This window comes from Nothobranchius furzeri, chromosome 11 (assembly GCF_043380555.1).
Source record: "Nothobranchius furzeri strain GRZ-AD chromosome 11, NfurGRZ-RIMD1, whole genome shotgun sequence".
Taxonomy (NCBI): Eukaryota; Metazoa; Chordata; class Actinopteri; order Cyprinodontiformes; family Nothobranchiidae; genus Nothobranchius; species Nothobranchius furzeri.
This window is the reverse complement of record NC_091751.1, coordinates 1314906-1336504: the sequence shown is the minus strand read 5'-3', so window position 1 is coordinate 1336504 and position 21599 is coordinate 1314906. Positions and strand designations below refer to the sequence as shown.

The following is a 21599-nucleotide window of genomic DNA, read 5'->3' as shown; positions in this document are numbered from 1 at the left end:
GCCAGATTGGCTCAGGTCCTGCGCCTGCTGATGACGTCACACGGAAAATCCACTTGGCTTTCACACATAAGTTTTGGAAAGAGTCTGTTCATAAGATCGTATTTCTTAGCACCTAAATATATTTCTTTATAAATGTAATTTGTTAATAAAACATCATATTGTCTTTGTTTTGTAAAGAATGCAAAACTAAATAAAAACAACAGCTTAGATGTGAAAAATTTTCAATGATTTAACATAAATAGCAGCCATTTCCCTTTGCCTAGCCAATCATCTACTGTGACATCATCAGCAGGCGCAGGAAATCCCACAAAAATAGCGAACAATAAATTAGCCTTGAGTTCATTTGTGGTATTTAAAAACAAGATCATGCTCAATTGTTTGAACAGCATTCATTGTACATGGTATAGCATTAGCTACCAGCAAGCTAGTTGCTAAAGTAATGTTAATAAATAGTATGTTGGGTTATGTAAATTGCTTTAAGAGCTATTTATATTATTAAGACTACATGAGACCAATAAGCTGTGATACTCTATTTAAATATAGATTATCACCTTGCCTGGTCTTTATTTGTTTTAGTCAGAAGATTCTAGGATTCTTATTTACATAAACAATTAAAACTTGGCAAATTGGTTAAGCTATTATTTACTGTGATGGATGGAACTAAAGGTGTGTCTGGAACCTGTGTGTGAATAATGTAGTCAGAATCTCCGTATCTCAGAGAGCTGAGTTCTGGATTTAAAGAATCTGGTTTGTTTAAGCTATAAATAGATTATTATCAAAACCATATTCAGACGCAATGTCTCTGTGTTCTACCTCATCCTTGGATGACCCTCGTCACGGATCCGGAGGTCAGAGAGGTCGGATGTCCTGGGGGCACCCAGGTCTGGTAGACTGACCGCAAGCACCGACTTCTCCAGTCCAGAGTTGTCTCGGGTAACACAGACGGATGGAACCGAGCGTCTGAGAATCTTAAGGAATCTAAACAATATCAGCTTTGTTCAGCAGGAACTGTTTGCTGTCTCAGCTTTGTAGGTGCAAAAAGGTTTTGACGACGTGTCGAAATCTTTGATGGTTAAAGAGGTTTGCTAAAGATGGCCGGTCTGAAGCTTGCTCTCGAACTGAAGAAATCACCAGCGTGATTTGGTTTTAATTAATTGATATTATGATTGAATTGCCAACCAGAAGCGGACAAGTTTGAGGATGTTACCAAGAATCTCTTTGATCCGGAGTCTCTGACTGGGCTAAAGGTTAACTATGTGTCATGCGTTTAAGTTAACCTTACTTGTACTTGTGTAAGTGCAAATGTTATGACCTTGTCAAGAAAACATGCTAAACATATCATTCAGCACAGACTATTGAACATTTCATTGTTTTATAATTATTATAAGTAGCAATACACAAACATTTATTTAATGATTATCTTTAATTTTAAAATCTTCTTTCTTCTGTGCAGTGTTGCCAACTCAGCGACTTTGTCACTGTTCCTAACGAATTTCTGACCCCCCTCAACGACTTTTTTTCCAAAAAGCGCCTAGCGACAAACTTAGCGACATTTCTCAGGACCCGTTGCTACTTTCTGTAGCACTTTCATGTAGATATTCCCTACAGATTAGCAACAAAGAAACCGTTTGCAAACTGAACCGTTCTTCCGGGAGTAAGGAAAGAGAACGATAATCTGCGCATGTGCACGAGGACTGACCAATCATAAACCGTTTTCGGCCGGTCTGATTCGCTGAAGACAGAGTACAGCTGCAGAGCTGGAGACCGCCGATTTACGTCTGCTGCTTTCATATTGCTGCAGGCTCATGCTTCTACTAGAGACGGCGCGGGCGTCAACCTGCCATCTCTGGTTCTGCAGCCGTCAGACACTTTGGCTTTTCCTGCATTTGGCAAATAAAGTCATCGGGAGTTTCAACTACCGTCCCGTTTACACACGCAGCTCTGTGGCTCATCTGAATTTCCTTCAGTGACACAGGGATGGTTATACCATGAGACACCCGCTCCCTTTTGCTCGGTGCGCCGTTATTATCACGATGGAGAGAATACACAACAGAGAAGTAGAGAAACTATGAGGTGTAAAAAAAACAGCTTTTTAGGAAAATGTCTGTGAGAATTAGGAGAGCAGGAGGTCTGAGTTATATCCTACAACAGAACTGTTTGGATCACCACACCATATCTGTCTTAATGCCACTTTATTGGTAGTTTTGGAATTTATTGTACATATCAAAGCACCTTATCGTGGTGGAGGAGTTTGAGTGCCCTAATGATCCTAGGAGCTATGTTGTCTGGGGCACTTAGTGCCCCTGGTAGGGTCTCCCATGACAAATTGGTCTTAGGTGAAGGGTGAGACAAAGAACGGTTCGAAGGATCATTCACGGCGGTTAAAACGAAGAGTCGGAGTACCCGGCCCGGAGGGTTACCGGGGTCCCACCCTGGAGCCAGGCCTGGGGTTGGGGCCCGTGAGCGAGCGCCTGGTGGCCAGGCTTTCGCCCATGGGGCCCGGCCGGGCCCAGCCCGAACCGGATACATGGGCTCGTCCAACTGTGGACCCACCACCCGCAGGAGGAACATGAAGGGTCCGGTGCAATGTGAATCGGGTGGCAGACCGAAGCGGGAGCCTTGGCGGTCCAATCCCCGGACAAGAAAACTAGTTTTTGGGACATGGAACGTCACCTCGCTGGCGGGGAAGGAGCCGGAGCTTGTGGCAGAGGTTGAGCGGTACCGGCTAGATATAATCGGACTCACCTCGACACATTGCATTGGCTCTGGAACCCGAGACCTGGAGAGGGGTTGGACACTCTACTTTGCTGGAGTTGCTCCGGGTGAGAGGCGGAGGGCTGGGGTTGGCTTTTTGTTAGCCCCGAGACTCTCTGCCTGTGTGTTGGGGTTTACCCCGGGGGACAAGAGGGTAGCTTCCTTGCGCCTTCGGGTCGGGGAACAGGTCCTGACTGTTGTTTGTGCTTATGGGCCAAATATCAGTTCAGAGTACCCACCCTTTTTGGAGTCCCTGGGACGAGTGCTAGATAGTGCTCCATCAGGGGACTCCATTGTCCTGCTGGGGGACTTCAATGCTCACGTGGGCAATGAGAGCTTGACCTGGAGGGGTGTGATTGGGAGGAACGGCCCACCTAATCTGAACTCGAGCGGTGTTTTGTTATTGGACTTCTGTGCAAGCCGCAGTTTGGCCATAACGAACACCATGTTCGAACATAAGGATGCCCACCGGTACACTTGGTACCAGGGCAGCCTAGGTCACAGGTCGATGATAGTTTTTGTAGTCGTATCATCTGACCTGCGGCCGTATGTTTTGGACACCCGAGTGAAGAGAGGGGCGGAGCTGTCAACTGATCACCACCTGGTGGTGAGTTGGATCAGATGGCAAGGGAACATGCCGCGTAGACCTGGCAGACCCAAACGCATAGTGAGGGTCTGCTGGGAACGCCTGGCAGAAGAACCTGTCAAGACGGTCTTCAACTCCCACCTCCGGCAGAGCTTTGACCACGTCCCGAGAGCAGTGGGGGACATTGAGTCCGAGTGGGCCTTGTTGCACTCTGCGATTGTCGAGGCGGCTGTTGCTAGCTGTGGTCGTAAGGTGGCCGGTGCCAGTCGTGGTGGCAACCCCCGTACCCGCTGGTGGACACCAGAGGTTCGGGGAGCCGTCAAGCTGAAGAAGGAGGCCTACAGGGCGTGGCTGGTCAGTGGGTCTCCGGAGGCAGCAGACAGGTACCGGATAGCCAAGCGGGGTGCAGCAGTGGCAGTTGCCGAGGCAAAATCTCGGGCGTGGGAGGAGTTTGGTGAGGCCATGGAGAAAGACTATCGATCGGCTCCAAAGAGGTTCTGGCAAACTGTCCGGCGCCTCAGGAGAGGAAGGCAGCAACTCGCTCACACTGTTTACAGTGGGGATGGGGAGCTGCTGACGTCAACTGAGGCTATAGTCGGACGGTGGAAGGAATACTTTGAGGAGCTCCTCAATCCCACCAATGCGCATTCCGAGGAGGAACCAGAGCTGGGAGGCCTGGGGATGGACTGTCCGATCTCGGGGGCAGAAGTTGCTGAGGTAGTCAAACAACTACACAGCGGCGGAGCCCCGGGGGCGGATGAGGTTCGTCCTGGGTATCTCAAGGCTATGGATGTGGTAGGGCTGTCATGGTTGACACGTCTCTACAACATTGCGTGGTCATCGGGGGCAGTTCCTAGGGAGTGGCAGACCGGGGTGGTGGTCCCCATCTTTAAGAAGGGTGACCTGAGGGTGTGTTCCATCTATAGGGGGATCACACTCCTCAGCCTCCCTGGAAAGGTCTACTCCAAGGTACTGGAGAGGAGGGTCCGATCGATAGTTGAATCTCAGATAGAGGAGGAGCAATGTGGTTTTCGTCCTGGGCGTGGAACTGTGGACCAGCTCTATACCCTTGCAAGGGTGATGGAGGGGGCATGGGAGTTTGCCCGACCAATCCACATGTGCTTTGTGGATTTGGAGAAGGCTTATGACCGTGTCCCCAGGGGCACCCTGTGGGGGACGCTCCAGGAGTATGGGGTGGGTGGCTTTCTGTTAAGGGCCATTCAGTCCCTTTACCAGAGGAGCGTGAGTTTGGTCCGCATAGCCGGTAGTAAGTCGGACCTGTTCCCAGTGAGGGTTGGACTCCGCCAGGGCTGCCCTTTGTCACCGGTTCTGTTCATCACTTTTATGGACAGAATTTCTAGACGCAGCCGTGGTGTGGAGTGTGTCGAGTTTGGTGGCAGGAGAATCTCGTCTCTGCTTTTTGCGGATGATGTGGTCCTCCTAGCTTCATCCAGCTCTGACCTTCAGCTCTTGCTGGGTAGGTTCGCGGCCGAATGTGAAGCGGCTGGGATGAGGATCAGCAGCTCCAAATCTGAGACCATGGTTCTCGACCGGAAAAGGGTGGCTTGCCACCTCCGGGTCGGGGGAGAGGTCCTACCTCAAGTGGAGGAGTTTAAGTATCTCGGGGTCTTGTTCACGAGTGAGGGTAGGAGGGATCGGGAGATCGACAGGCGGATTGGTTCGGCGTCTGCAGTGATGCGGACGCTGAGCCGATCTGTCGTGGGGAAGAGGGAGCTGAGCCAGAAAGCCAGGCTCTCGATTTACCGGTCGATCTACGTCCCAATCCTCACCTATGGTCATGAGCTTTGGGTAATGACCGAAAGAACAAGATCGCGGATACAAGCGGCCGAAATGAGTTTCCTCCGTAGGGTGGCCGGGCTCAGCCTTAGAGATAGGGTGAGGAGCTCGGACATTCGGGAGGGACTCGGAGTAGAACCGCTGCTCCTCCGGATCGAAAGGAGCCAGTTGAGGTGGTTTGGGCATCTAGTCAGGATGCCTCCTGGACGCCTCCCCGGGGAGGTGTTTCGGGCATGTCCTGCCGGCAGAAGGCCCCCGGGTCGACCCAGGACACGTTGGAGAGGTTACATCTCCAATCTGGTCCGGGAACGCCTTGGGGTCCTGCCGGAGGAGCTGGTGGACAAGGCCGGGGAGAGGACGGCCTGGAGCTCCCTAGTTGGGATGCTGCCCCCGCGACCCGGACCCGGATAAGCGGAGGAAGACGAGACGAGACGAGACGATATCAAAGCAATTTGGGCCATTTTAATCATACTAATTAATAACTTTATCGTATAACATAGTTTTTATTTTCCTCCCTTTTAGTCCTATTATATATATATTAGATGCTTTGGGGAAAACAAACGCTAATGTGGCGCGATGACGTCATCAATATGTAAATTAGCACCTGACGTCATCTGGCGACATCTAGTGACTTTTGGGGGGAACTTCAGCTACTTTCAGTCAAAAACAGTTGGCAACACTGCTTCTGTGAATCGAGTTAATTTAACGAGTTCCTCTGTAAAGGGACCTTAATGTTATTGTTTGATTTTATTATCTCTTTCAGGGCGTCAGGTTTTCAGTCTCCTGTGAGGGAAAATATTGTCGGTTGGAGTCGTAGCCAGGGCAAAATGACCTGGCTGTGGACTTGACCTGTGGGTCTCAAAATCAGGCCATTTCGTGACGTTACACTAATATGGCACAAACAAACACACTCATCTTAAAACTCACCAGTTCCTGTTTCTGTATGGAGTATGATGACCCTTCAAGGCTCCAGCTCACAGTTGTCGGTGTCTAAGGGTGTTTTTCGATGTCAAGGCCTTGCGAGGCCAGGTGCCTTGCTTACAAGGACACTGTCCTTCCATGGTCAAAGAAAACAGTTAAATGGAACAGACTTGCATCACATGACACGGGAGACAACGTTATACTTTATACGTATTAGTTTCAATATGAATATATAACGAGCCTTTAAAGGCCCCGTGTGTGAAATCCATTGACATCATGATGAAAAAATGCGACTCTTTAGCGCCGTGCAGTTCTGAGAAAGTATTGCAGCTACGGTGGCTCACTCATGAGTTTGACTGTATAATGGATTTCAAACCTGTGTAGCCCAACCCACACAAAGCTTAAAACAAGCTACTCGGCCTTTTTAAAAAAGCATTTATAATTATGACTGTTTATCAACCTACCAGTCCTGAAGGAAGCAAGCTAGTTCTGTTAATGAAGCTGTCATGATTCACACACGGAGGAGGAGTCACGTCAGCCGGGAGGTCAGGTGTTGTGAGAAATTGTGTTCCCCTGAAATATTCTTTCCCCCGTGTCGGGAGATCACACTTCAGGCTATTTTCACAACATTTGTGATAAACTTTTACGGGCAAATGATGTAATGTAATGTAATAATGTTATGCTTGTGATTTCTTATCTGTATTTCATCCTAAAAACAATAAAAAGAGATACAGTAAAAATATTCTTATTCACTCTTTTGCAGCAAGATTATTTATCATTTTTGAAAGTTATGTAAAAGGACGTAATCCCACTCAGTTTAACCACCTTTTATTTGAGGTAGTTTAGTCCTCATAATGGACAATATGTTCTGTGGATTTGGAAACATTTGCTCTTGACTGCCTAAGGGAAAGAGAATATTTCAGGGGGACATAATTTCCCACAACACTCGTTTCACGTGGATCACGGAGCGCACCGCTCGATGTAAACAAACTGGCTGCCGCTACCAGCTTATATGGATATGGAGTGATCACTGGCTGATCGTTAACTGTGACTGGTGAAGGAGTGTTGGTGAGCCGGGGACACGCTGTGGACATCAAGCAAACAATGCTGACTTATCCACTAGCCAGTCGTGGCTCACGGCTGGCGTGGTGGAGATCTGTGTCACGAGCTACCGAGCTACTAGTTGGCCATCGCTAGAGCCGGGGAGACGCTGTGTCTGCTGTAAACTCCACGTATTACCAGCAAAAGGAGACCCAAGTCTAAGGTAACGTTTGAGAAGAAGCCCTCTGAGTGGGAACGTCTCAGTAACACGGGGAGAACTACATCGCCGTTAGTAAAGTGTTGTGGAGAAAAAGTAAACAACGCTGATTTTGCCACTGGCTAGCGGACGAGCGTGTTGGGCAAGATGGCAGGCTGCAGGAAGAGAGGAGACTTGAGTAGAAGTACCTTCAAACGGACACGTTGGAACCGGTTTGGGAGTTCTGGTACTAGGAAAAGACAGATGAACAACTTGAGGTGAGTTTGTGAGTCAGAGACACTAACCAGAGGCGGGCGTCCAGATAATAGCGGGCGGGGTTCTGAACATATGCGGCTTCCTCGTGTTGGACATGATGACGAACTGACAAATTTTATGTGCCTTTTGATTTAATTTTTTTATTCAAACTAACAAATACAGCTACGGTGCAGCTATTATTTTCTACTTCTTAGTTGAATTAGCAGACTCCAGGCTTCCAGGGCGCACTGCTGCCCTCTGCTGGTTCTTTCAGGTTACAGTCATAGTCCAAACGGGTAATGTGGAGCTCGTATGTCCCTAAATAGCTATGTTTATGTTTATTTATTTATTTAGTAGCTAGCTACTGTATTTTAAGATGGTGGATGACCATGGAGGGTCGACCACAGTTTATGTATGTAAAAATGTATAATTTGATGTTGAGATTAATATTTAGAATTGATGTTGGTGAGAAATGTTAGTGAAAAAGGACACGTTTGTGAACTGGAAACACGGGATTTGATAGTAAACAGGTAAAAATATCACACACTGGGCCTTTAACTTTTTAAATTGTGTATATGTTTATTAAATTAAAAATATAAGCGAGTTACTACCCGCTAGCCACCGAAGCTGCAACTACTAAGCAACTAACCAACAAATAGGTAACTTCTTTGGATCGAAAAAAAAAAAAACATTTGAAATTAGCGTACTTACTTTTAAATTTGAAAATTGCCCCCAAAGTAGCTGCCGACTTCTGATCCACCATCCTTTTGAAAATACTGCGGTGTATTCTGGGTAATTTTTGACCAAGGCTAGGCTACAAGACACCTCCCGTGTATCCTCGCTCAGCTAGCTAAACGGCTAACAAATGGAGAACACACGCCTCGGTAGAACATGAAAATTGGAACACGCCTTGGCGGCTCCCGGTGACGTATCTCCTAGGCAACCGGGGCAGGGCCAAGACATCAAGGCAAGGTTCCTTGGCACTGAGAAACACCCTAAGTCAGGTAATATCATGGTGAGTGTCAAACAAATGCATTTAAGATAAAAAAAGCTTTGGTTTTTATGTACTGACCTGCAACAGCTCTGTTACTTGGCTTTCCCCCACATGTCTGCAGGGAGGAAGCCAGTGCAGGCTTTTGATCATGTGATCAATGCCACATGACTTAGGCATGGTGCATTAAAAGACAGAGAAGAGTGTAGGAATTTACCAAAACCTGGTAAAAACACTGGGCTCCATACACCATAACTGTCATGGAAACAGGTGAGAAAGTCACTCGTGTGTCCTTAAAATGGACTGCAGTAACTAAATTTGACCACGGGGAGGCATTCCTACATCATGCACCTTTAAAACTACTCATGCAAACAAATGTTTTGCCAACTGTATAATTTTGATCAAGTAAGTGTACTTTGGTCATTAATGCCTACATTTTAAGTGTTCTTGTCTCAGCTAAAAAATAAAAACAACATTTATGTACTTTTTTTTCTGCTCATTATCCCTGGTACGACCATGGAGCAAATTAAGCAACACCTTTTGCATTCAGTCAAGGAGAAATTCTCTCACCGACCAGAGATCCCTCTTACCATATGTTTAATTAATGAACTCGTATTAAAATGGTGGCAGTTCAGCATTAGGAGAAGCCAGACTTAGCTGGTTAATAAAAACTTATTCACCTGACCGTTAATTTCTCCTGCCTGTTACATGTTTTCTGTGCACCATGTGCTGTCATCAAACTGATTTTTGTTTCTTGGATTTATTATTGACAAAACTGTGCTGAGGATTAAATACAAGCCTGGGTGTGAGCACAACAGATTTTAAAATAGCCATTGCCAACATATGAAAGACTATGTTTTTTATAAAAAGTTTAAAAGTACATATTTTTATTATAAACTAGCTTGGCAAGCCCTCTTATAATAATTAGTCTGTCCATGACCCATAGACAGAGCTCAGGCATGGGGGTGGAATCAACGGTTGTCTTTCGAACTGTCTGTGCATGACACCACCAGGACCAGTCAGAGCAATGAACAACTTGACATATTCATAGCCATGGAAATCAGTCACCAGTCCACCAACAAAAAGTAGATAAAGAAGTACCTGCATTTGCTCAAGTTTCACACAAAAGCCCAAGTTGATACCAGAGCTGGTTCAAACGAGCACTGTCCTGAATCACTACCACCTTTTTTGTTTTGCTCCATTGCAGCTCCGATGCTAACAGTGCATTCAATTTAACTTGGAACTGGGAATGACGTTACACTCGAGTTAGCTGTGTTCTGATTACCTTCGTCGGAGAAGTCGGGACTCAGCTACGGCGACGCCCTTAAAAACTGTTGTTTTGTCAGCTCTCTACAAAAACAAATGCTTCTAAACACATATGCCGCTCGTCTGCAGCTTAGAGTTGCTAGTGCTACATGCAACATTGACTGTAAACGCACTCTTGTAAGAGTGTCTTGCAAAATAAACACATTTCAACCTAAATGTACTGTTGTTGTTCCAGAGAGCTGCCATTTTGGATGTCAAAAGTCAGGTTCTAAAATGTGTCCAACTTTCCGACATGGAGGTCCGACTTTGAGAGGGGAGGTGTTTCAGTTGATTTTTCCTACTTGGAAGTCAGAATTTCCAAGTTCAGAGTACAAATCAAAACACCATAAGTCAGCCCAACGTCTCTCCACACACACAGACGGCTGTGTTTGGCCAACGGTAGACCTGCTTAGGCTACAATAGAGCATGGCTAGACCAACCTGCAAGGCTAAATCCTTTACTACTGCCATGATTTGTCTAGATTTGAGGATTTAAAATGTTTATGTGCCAATGGACGTTTCCTTTAAAGATCTATACACCATGCTCTGCATCAGGGTTCACCAACACATTTTGACCAAAGCTAGAAACACAAACGTGTCGTCTGTTCTCCAGCCATTAAGAAAAGAGGAATCAGTGTAAACCTGTTTTAAAACTTCCATTAGAATCAAAGGACCAAAGGCTGATAGTTCAGAAAATTAGTGTGAACTTTAGATGCTGGGCTGATGAGATTAAACATAGTTGTTGACTTTGTGATGCGAAATAGACAAAAGGTCTTTTCTCCTCTGGAGAACGAAGTTGCAAGGCACGTTTAATCAGAGATTCCTTTGTGTCACATGTGCACTGCATGTGTCTGTCCTCCTGAAAGGACAAAAGGTCGTCATTGTCTTGATTCAGAGCCGCTTAATGAAGATCTACGAATTTTGAAAACACAACATAAATCTTGATAACCGATGAAAGGATCTCACTCACGGTCATCTCTCCTTCCAGCTCACTGTTACGACAGCTCTGTAAAAGCAGGATAGCTTTTAGTAGAAAAATAAAATCAACAAATAGGCTATCATTTGTCCAAGGACCCTTAAACAGACAAACCCCGAAAGCTATCGGAGTTTTCAGGTTCACTCCTTTTCGCCCAACACAACACGAATAAATACACCAACAGAGGCCGTGCAGAGGTTAGCGAACTGCCACCTCACGGCCCGTGTGGTGTTAGAAATCTGCAACAGAAGATGTGAGGTGTGAAAATGCGTGCATTAAAAGATTATCCTAATTTACCACAACCTTTCCCCACACCGACTTCAAAGGCTTCTTCAGCTGCAAGCGTAAAGCAACCTTGTACTGCTGTTTTCTGTTTCGTTCCTTTTCTACTTTTTGTCTTGTTCGCATCTAGCTCCATCTCTTCTTTAAGAGGCCATGTCCACACGATGCCCAAGCGTTTGCCAGGAGCACCTGGCGAGTTTAAGGCCCAGCCAGGTGGCGCACAGCTTTGACTGCCAATTAGAGCGGTGACCATTTGAGAGCAGCTCGAGATAACTTCTAATTAACAATGGACCTCTGAGGCATAACAATTAGCCCTTCCTTTACATAAACTCACTGAAAGGATGCATGTCGAGCACGCTGACAAAATTATTTTTCTCCTTTTGCGGATGGAAGGTAGACCCATAAGAGGACAGAAGAAAAATACTCCAAAAAAGTAGTTCTGAGCAAACCCCTGTGGGCTAAGGGGGGGTTGCATATTTGAGTACACAATGAAGGCATTTTTCCTGACAAGGTCACAGATGCTGCAGAACTGTCAGGAAGACAAAAATGAGAAGAATCAGTAGAAGAAGAAACATTGCAATGATGAAAGCATGGAAAAAGAGATCCACACTCCCACTCAAGGCGATCTGGTGAGACTCTAAAACTCTAAAGACAGCTAAGGAACAGTTTCTGACCATCCTCTCAAACTGAAAATGAAATGATGCCACTGAAGGACATTCTCATCCACCTACAAACACAAGAATCCTATCACATCTGAACGATGTTGTGATAAGAAACGAGTGATGCTGCATGGTTTTACATAACATCTTTTTTATGTTCCAGACTTCTTTCCTCTGTTACACCAAAGCCACCTGCCAATAAGCGTTACCAAACAAGCTGGTGCAGATAAATGCTGAGCGTTAATCTGGCGAGCCTAACTGCATGACTGACGCGTAGTCTCCACGTAGCTGATTTCACACGGGGAAAGATTACAACAGCAATCAGAAGGATTCTTGGCTGCAGAGGAAGACACTTTAAATGTCATTTAGTAATCATCTGAGATAACGTCCCACACGGGGAAAATGCAGCAGAAACAGACCGAGAGGTTGTTCTGTACGGGCTTACCGGTGGGAATCAGCCGTGCAGTCGCTAGTGAGTGCAGAGTCTGCTCGTGCTTGCTGGGGGAGAAGTAGAGCGGTGCTGAGGTGTTATTTGGGAAACAGCCAACACTGTTAAGTAGGAATGGAAGGCGGATCAAAAAACCAGGGTGATGTCCAAGGGGAATACTTTGAAGAAAAAAGGAAAGTGTGCCACCAAGCCAACAGGCCCACACTCAGGACACAAACCATTAGTGAAATGTGCTTGGACCTGTGACAAGCTGCAGATACTTGCAAACCCCCTCAAGTGTTGGAAACCTATTCTCTGCCGCTGCCGCTGCCGCTGCCGCTGCCTTGGCCCCAGACCGCGTTGTAAAGCTGTGTACTTAAAGCAGCTGATTGGTTCTGCGGTGAGCCGCGGGGACTCCTCTGCTCACGTCTGGGGCTGAGAGCTGAATAACTGATCACAGCAAAGCCGGCGCTGACTTAACTCAGCCTTCACACCGAGGCAGCTGAAGACTAAAGAATACCTTGCAGGGAAGATCTTAAAACAGGAAGTTGTGTTGTTGGAGAAACTCACACAAACTTCGAATGAGCTGTTGGGCGTTTGCGTAGAACGCTCTCTGTTCAGCGTGGCGTGCTTTGAAGTGGAACACAGCAGAATCACCGCAAGAGCAGTTTCATCAGACCTTGTCTCTATCTGGCTGGCAGCGGGTGAGACTTGCCATGCTACACCGTGACGCGGTTCTTCTCCCGTATGCCACCGTAGAAAGGAGATCTTCCATTATGCCGGGATCACAATGCCTTCCAACTAGTCTCCCTGTTGTCCGTAGTTTAGGTTAATCACTAGTAATTATGGAAAAGAGAAACTTCCAGCTGTGATTTTGTTTTAAATATTAAACGCCAACGAAGCACCCTATCTCGATCTCCTCCACCCATCTCACTAAATACTGCAGCACAGTCGCCCAAGGTCACACTACCCAATCAGATGGGAGACACCATGAGGAACGGGCATGGCTAATGTATTCCACCGGCTCAGTATTTAGAAAGGTTTCGCGTGAAACTTAAGCAGTGAGCTGCAGACAACTTCACAGAAAAATGGAGTTTTCATACAACAGGCACAACAGAAAGGATCTTTATTCAACCGTGAGCTCATAAAAATGTAGTTTGCTGACAACATAGCTACTGCTGACGGTGAAACACAATAATGAACGTTCAAGAAACACAAAACTGATTTATTAGATTATTAGGCTCAGTCTCTCTCTCTCTCTCTCTCTCTCTCTCTCTCTCTCTCTCTCCCTCTCTCTCTCTCTCTCTCTCTCTCTGTGGAAAAAAAGCTCTGGCGCTCCTGTTTCAGGAAGTAAACGTTGGCTGGAAGAGTGGGGGCAGGGCACACGCATCTGACTGCCTTCACAGACTCTCACACCGCACCTTCAGTTTCTTGCGCAGAATAAACATGGAGTAATGCAAACGTTGGCAGAAAATGGCAGGATTATTTACGATTATGGACATCTTGCTTCAGATAATCCAATAGTAACAAGACTCTTCCACTGCCACCGTTTACTCTGCAATCTCGATGTTTTATCTCTACAAATAGCACAAGCCCAAATGAGTTCTGCCATGTGGATGCTAATGCTAACGGTTAGCTTCTCCTAGTTGTGATGCGCTCTGCTCTCTCCTGGATGAGAAATCAGCATCAACAGATCTCTGTGGCTTTCTCTAACCTGGGCGTTTCCTGCATATTTTCTTTGCTACTGCAGGGATTAGAGGTGTAGATGACTATCTTCACGGTCAGCATGCACAAGAAACTCAACGAGGGACTCTTGATTGTAGGACCAGAGACTAAAGCCTCCTTTTCACCTGACGTGAACGCAGCATGTAACGTAGTGGCGTTTTACCTACGAGCTCCCTTCCAACCAGGTACGTTTGAGATGCAAAACGGGAGCGAAAGCAGTCCGTGCTGCTGGTCCCGCAAAGTCACAACATCACAGGAGAGTTGCAACAACCACATGTGATTTCAGGAGTCCACACAAAGAAAGGGTTAGGTTTCATTTTCTATTCCGTTGACATCAGCACGACCTTTATTTTGAAAGTTTTCAGATGTTTTACACTGCTTTCGTGTTTGACTTCCTGTCTAGCCTGATCTAAACTGCGGAGTTTGACAAGTTTTGGTAGTGTAGCACGAAGAAAATAGAATCAGACGTAATTATAACGTCCCTTCGTTTCTGGGACTCGTCCAAAAGTTACACCTTGCTGCTGGTTGGAAGGACACCGTCCACTTTAATGGTGGCTAGTTGCTGCAAAGTACGTTTTGCAGCCGTTTGGTGGTACTTTCACCAGAGGCTTTAGGGGTGCTGAGCACTCTGATCACCGTTCAGTGGAGCTGGGTGCTGGGTTAGGGCTGTGTCTTTAGGGGTACTGGGACTCAACTAAGGGGTGCATCAGCGCCCTGAAAAACGGTCTAGAAACAGGAACGACTGACATTTAGTCACAAATGACAAATAAAATAGGGTTTCTCAGTGAATCTGCTTTTTAAGGCATAAATGCAACAGGAAATGATGCATTAGGAGGAATATTGCATATGTTTTTACCCTTATAAAACCATGGTTTAATAAAGTATGTAGCATGAAAACACTTGAGATTTCAGAAGTTAACCTTTTAACATTTAAGATAAAAACAAGGTCTCATGATGAAATGCTTCACTCTACTATGAAATAAAGAGGAAGGATGGGTTTATTATAGGTGATAATAAAACACGATGAACCTGTTGCGACATAAATGCAACCAGTAAACCTAGAAGAGCAAAGGCTTCCAGGATGCAGGTGCAGGATTCACGATGAGGAAAGTTTACAGTCCAACACCTGATCAGCAGCTCTAAGACTTTAATCCTGCCTGCGCACCTCTCGGTTTAAGGTGCCGAGCTTAAAGGCTTAAATCAGCACAGAAGGCGACAGCAGAAATAATCACAACATGCGTTATTGTTCTGGTACTGACCCAGAGCCGGTCCGGAGGTGCGGATGAAGTCCCGCTAGATGTGGATGAGCGCACGCGTCACCAAACGCTCCGAGCCGCAGCTTCCAGCATCCTTGGACAGAAATCCGAGCCTGCGGGGACCTCGCACCGGCCGGAAGTTCGGACAGCCCTCCTCCCGTGTCTCCCTCCAGGAGAGAGAGGCAGAGCCCTGTCAGTCAGAGATGCGGATTCTCTACTGAACACTGACCATGCGGGGACACACGCCCCTCAGCGCCCCCCTCCCACCACCACTACGCGCGCGCGCACACACACGGGATTACATTCGTTTGTCTACTTAATATTTATTTATTGATCTGAACGTTTAGTGCTATATAACCAATCCCATTTATGTTTTACTGTAATTAATTCCTTTAGTCCAGTCACAGTGAGCTTGAGGGCAGTTAGGAAACCGTGTGTTTAATACTCTTACGTTTTTATTTTTAAATAGTTTTCCACTCTCCTCCACGGTAATCATGGGTCTGCGGGTGAAACTCGGGAAAAAAGTGCAAAAGTTCACATATTTCATTAATTCACATTAGACTGAGAGACCATCTAAGGCTCAGGAACCCCTTGCAGTTGTTTTGGGTCAATTAGCTGATGAGATTGAACCTTTTCACAATATTCTAATTGTAAGATTTTGAATGTGGGATTTCCATAAGCTATAAGCCATAATCATCTCAATTATAACAAATACAGGGTGAAATATCTGGCTTTGCATGTAACGAGTCTGTCTCATGAATTAATTTAACCTTTTGAATTGAATCAATGAAATAAATTATCTGTTGCATCATATTCTAACTAACTGAGTTTCAATAAAATTCAACTGAAGTTTATTTATATGGCGCGGTGTCTCGAGGCGCTTCACAAAGTAAACATTCAATACAGTTCAGTTCATTACAGTTTTTCTCGATTGGTTTGGCTCATTTCCTGAAACCGAGACGACATTCACAAAATAACATGGACAAATCTCCAAACCACCTTGCAATTGTTCACAACAGAATGTCAGTTTTCACTGGTTTAATCAAATCGCAAATGCTTTAGTACATGTCTCAAGTGACTCTGTGCTTCTTTTCAAATGATTATGTACAAGTAGCTACAGTTAGCACAATGAGCCCACATTTAGCACATTTCCCAAATAAATAGATCTTGCCGATCTAAACTGATTAGTTGATTTGTCAGTGAAATGGTCACTCACTCCACAACACATCAGCATGGTTTCATTGTGTAAGTCATCATATGCACAATTGCAGGGCCGGCTTTGTCGACAGGCGACACAGACGGCCGCCTGGGGCGCCATCTAATGGATAGGGCGCAAAATAAAATAAAAAATAAAATAAAATAAAAGTTCATTAAATTCATGTTTGTAATATGAAACGCACACTCTACATACTCAAAATTCCCCTTTGAAATGACATGAAATTAAAACATCAATATTTAAATTCTAACGATCTGGCTGCATTTCGAGCTCCCGCTTGAGCCACCGCTCCGATGCATTTGACCGTTAAGGTTGCCAGGTTGCCGTAGATCACTTGTGTGGGTAGCGCTGTAGAAGGACATCCTGTTGTCGTCGCGTTTAAACGTTTGATATTTTACGAGGAAAAGAACGCCTAAGCCATCGGGATCAGCATTCCGAAAGCGAAGGAAGGAAGAAGAATAAAAACGGGCCCAAAGCAGAGGTATGTAGACTTTATAAGTTTGCAAAGGAACTTTTTGCGTTAGCGTTGTAGCTAACTGCCTCTCCTGCCACGCACGGTCCACGGACGGACCCTCGCTAGCTGTTTACACACACAATACAGTATCTGTAACTTTAACCAATTATTTTACTTTTGAATCGTCGTGTCCAGATGCAGTGAGACAATGTTGAGTCTCACTGTGATGATGAAGAATGTAAGATTGTTTACTGGTTTTTGGAGCTTGATTGCAGCCTTTTATGAACGTTGTTTCAAGTTTTAAGTACGCATACAATATGAATATAATATTTTCATATCAGAAGAACGTTAGGTGTGGGTGTAGCAAATTTTCAACTTTGTCCGACACATCAGGCGGGCGGCACCGCCGCGGCCGTGGCGGGGACTCCCCAGCTGCCGCCGGGCCCGGCGGGGAGTGAGAACTCCCTAAACCCAGCATGACATCTTATGGCGTCTCTTTCTTGTTTACGCTGCAGCGTCTTCATCCAGGCATCACGCAGCACTGGGCTACAGTCTCAGCATCTAGAACCAGGTGAGTAAGTTACTTGTTAGGCTATTTGTAATCAGCAGTAGAAACGGGCTTTTTCAAATTAAACGGCTTATCACATATATCGATAAGCTAAATTAATTCATTTAAATCCACACCAGACACGTGTTTTTGGCACAATCAGTGCAGCATTGATTTAGCACTGAGAATAATAAATAATCTGAACACATCTGAAATTGTCTCCTTAAGATGTTATTAGGCTGTAAGTTTGTAAAAAAGGATGGACGTTAGTTTTTGTGACATAGTGAGTCATCTTCAAGGTATAAAGGTTTATGCCCTGAAGAAGGTCGTACCGAAACGCGTCGGTGTTTCCTTGTTTAATAAATGAAAACCTCAGAGTGCCTCAGATCACCGGTTCTTCTTCCTCATGTTCTACATTTATCTGATGCTGAAGAGAAACTGAGAGTGAGACATAAGTTTTTTCAAATATTCCCCATGGATGCGCTCACTTCCACCTGTTTTTGATAATTTTATTCATGTTTTCATAGAACAGATTAAAAAAGATCAATAAAATAAAAAGTCCAGTAACATTAAAAATAGTGAAAAGCATCACTGCACATGATCGAGGAATATTGAATGTGAAAGTGGCGCTGTTCTTAATTCATGCTTCAGAGGGTTAAGTTGCTTTGTGTGTGTGTGTGTGTGTGTGTGTGTGTGTGTGTGTGTGTGTGTGTGTGTGTGTGTGTGTGTGTGTGTGTGTGTGTGTGTGTGTGAGTGTTTATTTTCTCACAGAAGAAGAACCCAACACCAGCAGACTCAGTGCTCCACTCCAACAGCCTGAAGAGACGCCATCATCAGCTTCAACAGATGTGTGTGAACATGTGTGAGCTGCTGGCCCCATGGATCCTGCTGACTGGCCACAGCAGTTGAACAAAATGGAAAGTAGAACTTTCTTTATGATGACACTTTGATATTTGAGTTTTGCTTTTGATTGCACAGTTTAATGCTGCTTTTGATTTTGCACCCCCCCCCCCCCCCACTGACATTTGCTCAACATTTTGAGTTGTTGGTTATTGTAATATTCTCAGGTTACTTATCTTCCAAGCTTACATTTATTCTTCAGGCTATTGACTTTATAGAGTTGCTGTGTGAATATTTAAAATAAAAAATTAGTAACCAAGGAATAACTGTGGAGTTGCTTTTTCCAATGTGTGGACTTGGGTTTGGGGGGGGGGGGGGGGGGGGCAAATGGGCACTCTCGCCTTGGGCACCAAATTACCCAGAGCCGGCCCTGCACAATTGTCTGTTCAACTGTCAAAATTAATCAAAGGTATAATACCATGAAAGAATATCTTGGAGCATTTAATAAAGTTATGACAGTACTTGTCAATCAATCAGGTGAAATTAGAACTAACGAAGGAGCAGCCTCCCACATCTCAGATGACCAATCAAACAGGTTGTTCAGATACCTGACAGGTGTTGTCTATGATCATGACTGCTGCCAAAAGTAGATAGACAGAGCTTGGCCCGGGGCCAGTTTCATTTGCAGAGTGAACATGGAAGCACCTCGCCAAGTACAACAGCAACTTCCTGCTCGAGGAAGAGGAGGAAGAAGAAGAGGAAGAGGAGGAGTGAGAATGCGTGAAGGAATAGGGGGAAGAGGCCGAGGATCACAGAGGCACCATGATGTCCCAGATGAAATCCGGGCCACCCTTATTGACCGCGTTATAAACCATAGCCTCACAATGGCAGAGGCAGGTCGCCGAGTGCAGCCTAATGTGGCTCGGTCTACAGTCTCCTCCATCATCCAAACCTCTCGCAGGGAAAACAGGTACAGAACTATGCTATTGAACTATTCAGTGTTGGTGTGTGTGTAGGCCTAGTGTACTGTAATATCGTCCTGTGATGTTATATGATACTATAAAAATGACAAAGACAGAAAAATGGAGAAAATACTGTGAATAGTATTCCAGTCACTGTGCAGTGCATCACACTTCTAGTACCATAGGACAGCAGTACAATTACAGTGGTAACTCGTTTTGTAACAAATGTACAGTGTTGACCTTTGACCTTGTATGTCTAGGATTGGACGACAGCCTCAAGTGGGTGGCAGAAGAAAACTTCTAAATGAACAACAAGAACGAGAAATATGCAACATGGTCATTGCAAATAATGCCATCACACTGAGACAGATTCGTGATGCAATCCTGCTAGACAATGTAATGTTCCAAAATACGAACTCTGTCAGCATCTCCACAATAGACCGGAACATCAGATGACCATGACACAGATTTACAGGGTACCATTTGAGAGAAACTCTGACAGAGTGAAAGGGCTGTGGTACCAGTATGTGCATGTAAGTCAACTACTGGTTGTCTATCACTGTAACACTATTACAGGAAGACATGGTTACCACTGTTTTCTTGTTGTGCGGTATCCTTTTCACCTTCAGAATGCAGCTTTGGGTGACTAGAGCATTTTGCCTAGAAATTGTCGTCAGTGTCCCGCTCCCTGTTTGTACAGTAATTCAGATCCTCCCTGCAGTATCTGTCTCTACTTGACTGATTAGATTCATTTCTATTCTACTGTAGAGAATAATGGCATTAGAAGGCAACGACAGCCCTCACATCCTAGTGTTCGTTGATGAAGCTGGCTTCAACCGGGCCAAAGGTCGAAGGCGTGGCCGTAACATCATTGGCCACCGAGCCACTGTGGATGTCCCAGGGCAGTGAGGGGCAAATATAACAATGTGTGCCGCTATATCAGAAAGAGGTGTGGCCACACACATTCCCAGTTTAGGGCCCTACGATACACAAAAGCTCCTCAATTTTTTGGACCCCCTTTATACTGATCTGATCCCAGAAAATGAGAGAGGTGTAGAAGGACCTCAGCTACCACATTATGTCATTGTGTGGGATAATGTGAACTTCCACCGCGGCCCACGCATCAGAACCTGGTTCAGCACCCATCCCCGGATGCTGATGGAGTTTCTTCCACCTTACTCTCATTTCCTAAGTCCAATTGAGGAGTTTTTTTCAGCTTGGAGGTGGAGGGTGTCTGAGCATCAGGCTCAAGACCAGAGGGCCCTGCTGCATGCAATGGATGCTGCATGTGAGGACATCACAGGGGACCAATGTAGGGGATGGTTGAGACATTCACGCCGTTTCTTCCCTCGCTGCATCGCACGAGAAAATATCTGTTGCGATGTGGATGAGAATTTATGGCCTGACAGAGAGCAGCGCGTCGATGGCCAGGAGGATGAGGATGGTGGCCAGGAAAGAGAGGGTGACAATGGCGACCACTGAAAATATTACTGTACTATAGTTCTGAAACCTTATTTACAGTATGGTAGGCTAGAGTTGTTTTTGTTTGTGTTTATAACTGTTCACATTTGCAGAATCCTGTATATGTTTTCTTTTCTCTAATGTTAACATTTCTTTGTACGAATGAAAATGTTTACCGTTTCCTTGAGTATGAGTGGTTAATTGGAGGCCGATTTTACTGTGAAATCTATTGGTTTTATTCATAGTGGTATTCTGTTGCTAGACCTGTGCCTCAGTGACACAACGTCTGAGCATTGTGACTTGCAGTGCTTAAACAATGCCAAAGGTATAACGCATTCTGGGGGCATTGACTATTTATATGGGAAGGATATTTAGTTTTGACACATGGATCAACTCTTTTGGGAGAGAGATGAGCTTTTGCAGGGGATCCATGGTGTTGTGCTAAACCATCCAGGTTATTTTGACAAAAGCACTAGATGAATGCACATGTGCCAAGGCAATTGAGAAGGATCTGTGCTATTTTGACTGTACTGACCTTTTATATGGGAAAGGAATCTGCTTTTGAAGCATGGACGAAGAGTTTGGGGAAAGATATTTGATTTTGCTAGTGAGCTATAATGTTGGGCAGCACTGTCAGACTGTTTGGCCAAATGACCTTATGGTCTTTACAGCAATCCTCATGCTAAGCAAGCATGCAGCAACAGTGGAAAGGAAAACTCACTTTTAACACCTAGAAAGTGGAACAATCTGGATTTGGATTGAGTTTGTGCTTTAAGTAGAGGAGCTGTTCTTGAGAAGAAGAAGGAGAAGAAAAAAAGGATCAGGGCGTTGTCTTCAGTAATTAACATATCTGGCAAGTTGTGGATGAAGAGGGAGGCGGGTCAAAAGGTAAAGCTCTCAATTTATGATAGATAGATAGATAGATAGATAGATAGATAGATAGATAGAT

The 21599-nt window shown here is 45.2% G+C and overlaps 1 protein-coding gene across 1 annotated transcript in view; it reads right to left on the bottom strand.

Annotated features, from left to right (window-relative positions):
• Positions 1 to 15398, bottom strand: part of LOC107395861 (CMP-N-acetylneuraminate-beta-galactosamide-alpha-2,3-sialyltransferase 1) — a 183454-nt gene extending 168056 nt beyond the window's left edge. Inside the window, exon 1 of the mRNA XM_070556171.1 lies at positions 15174 to 15398. The gene's annotated coding sequence lies outside the window, so the exon portion shown is untranslated. The remainder of the gene's footprint in view (positions 1 to 15173) is intronic.
• Positions 15399 to 21599: the final 6201 nt, after the last annotated feature.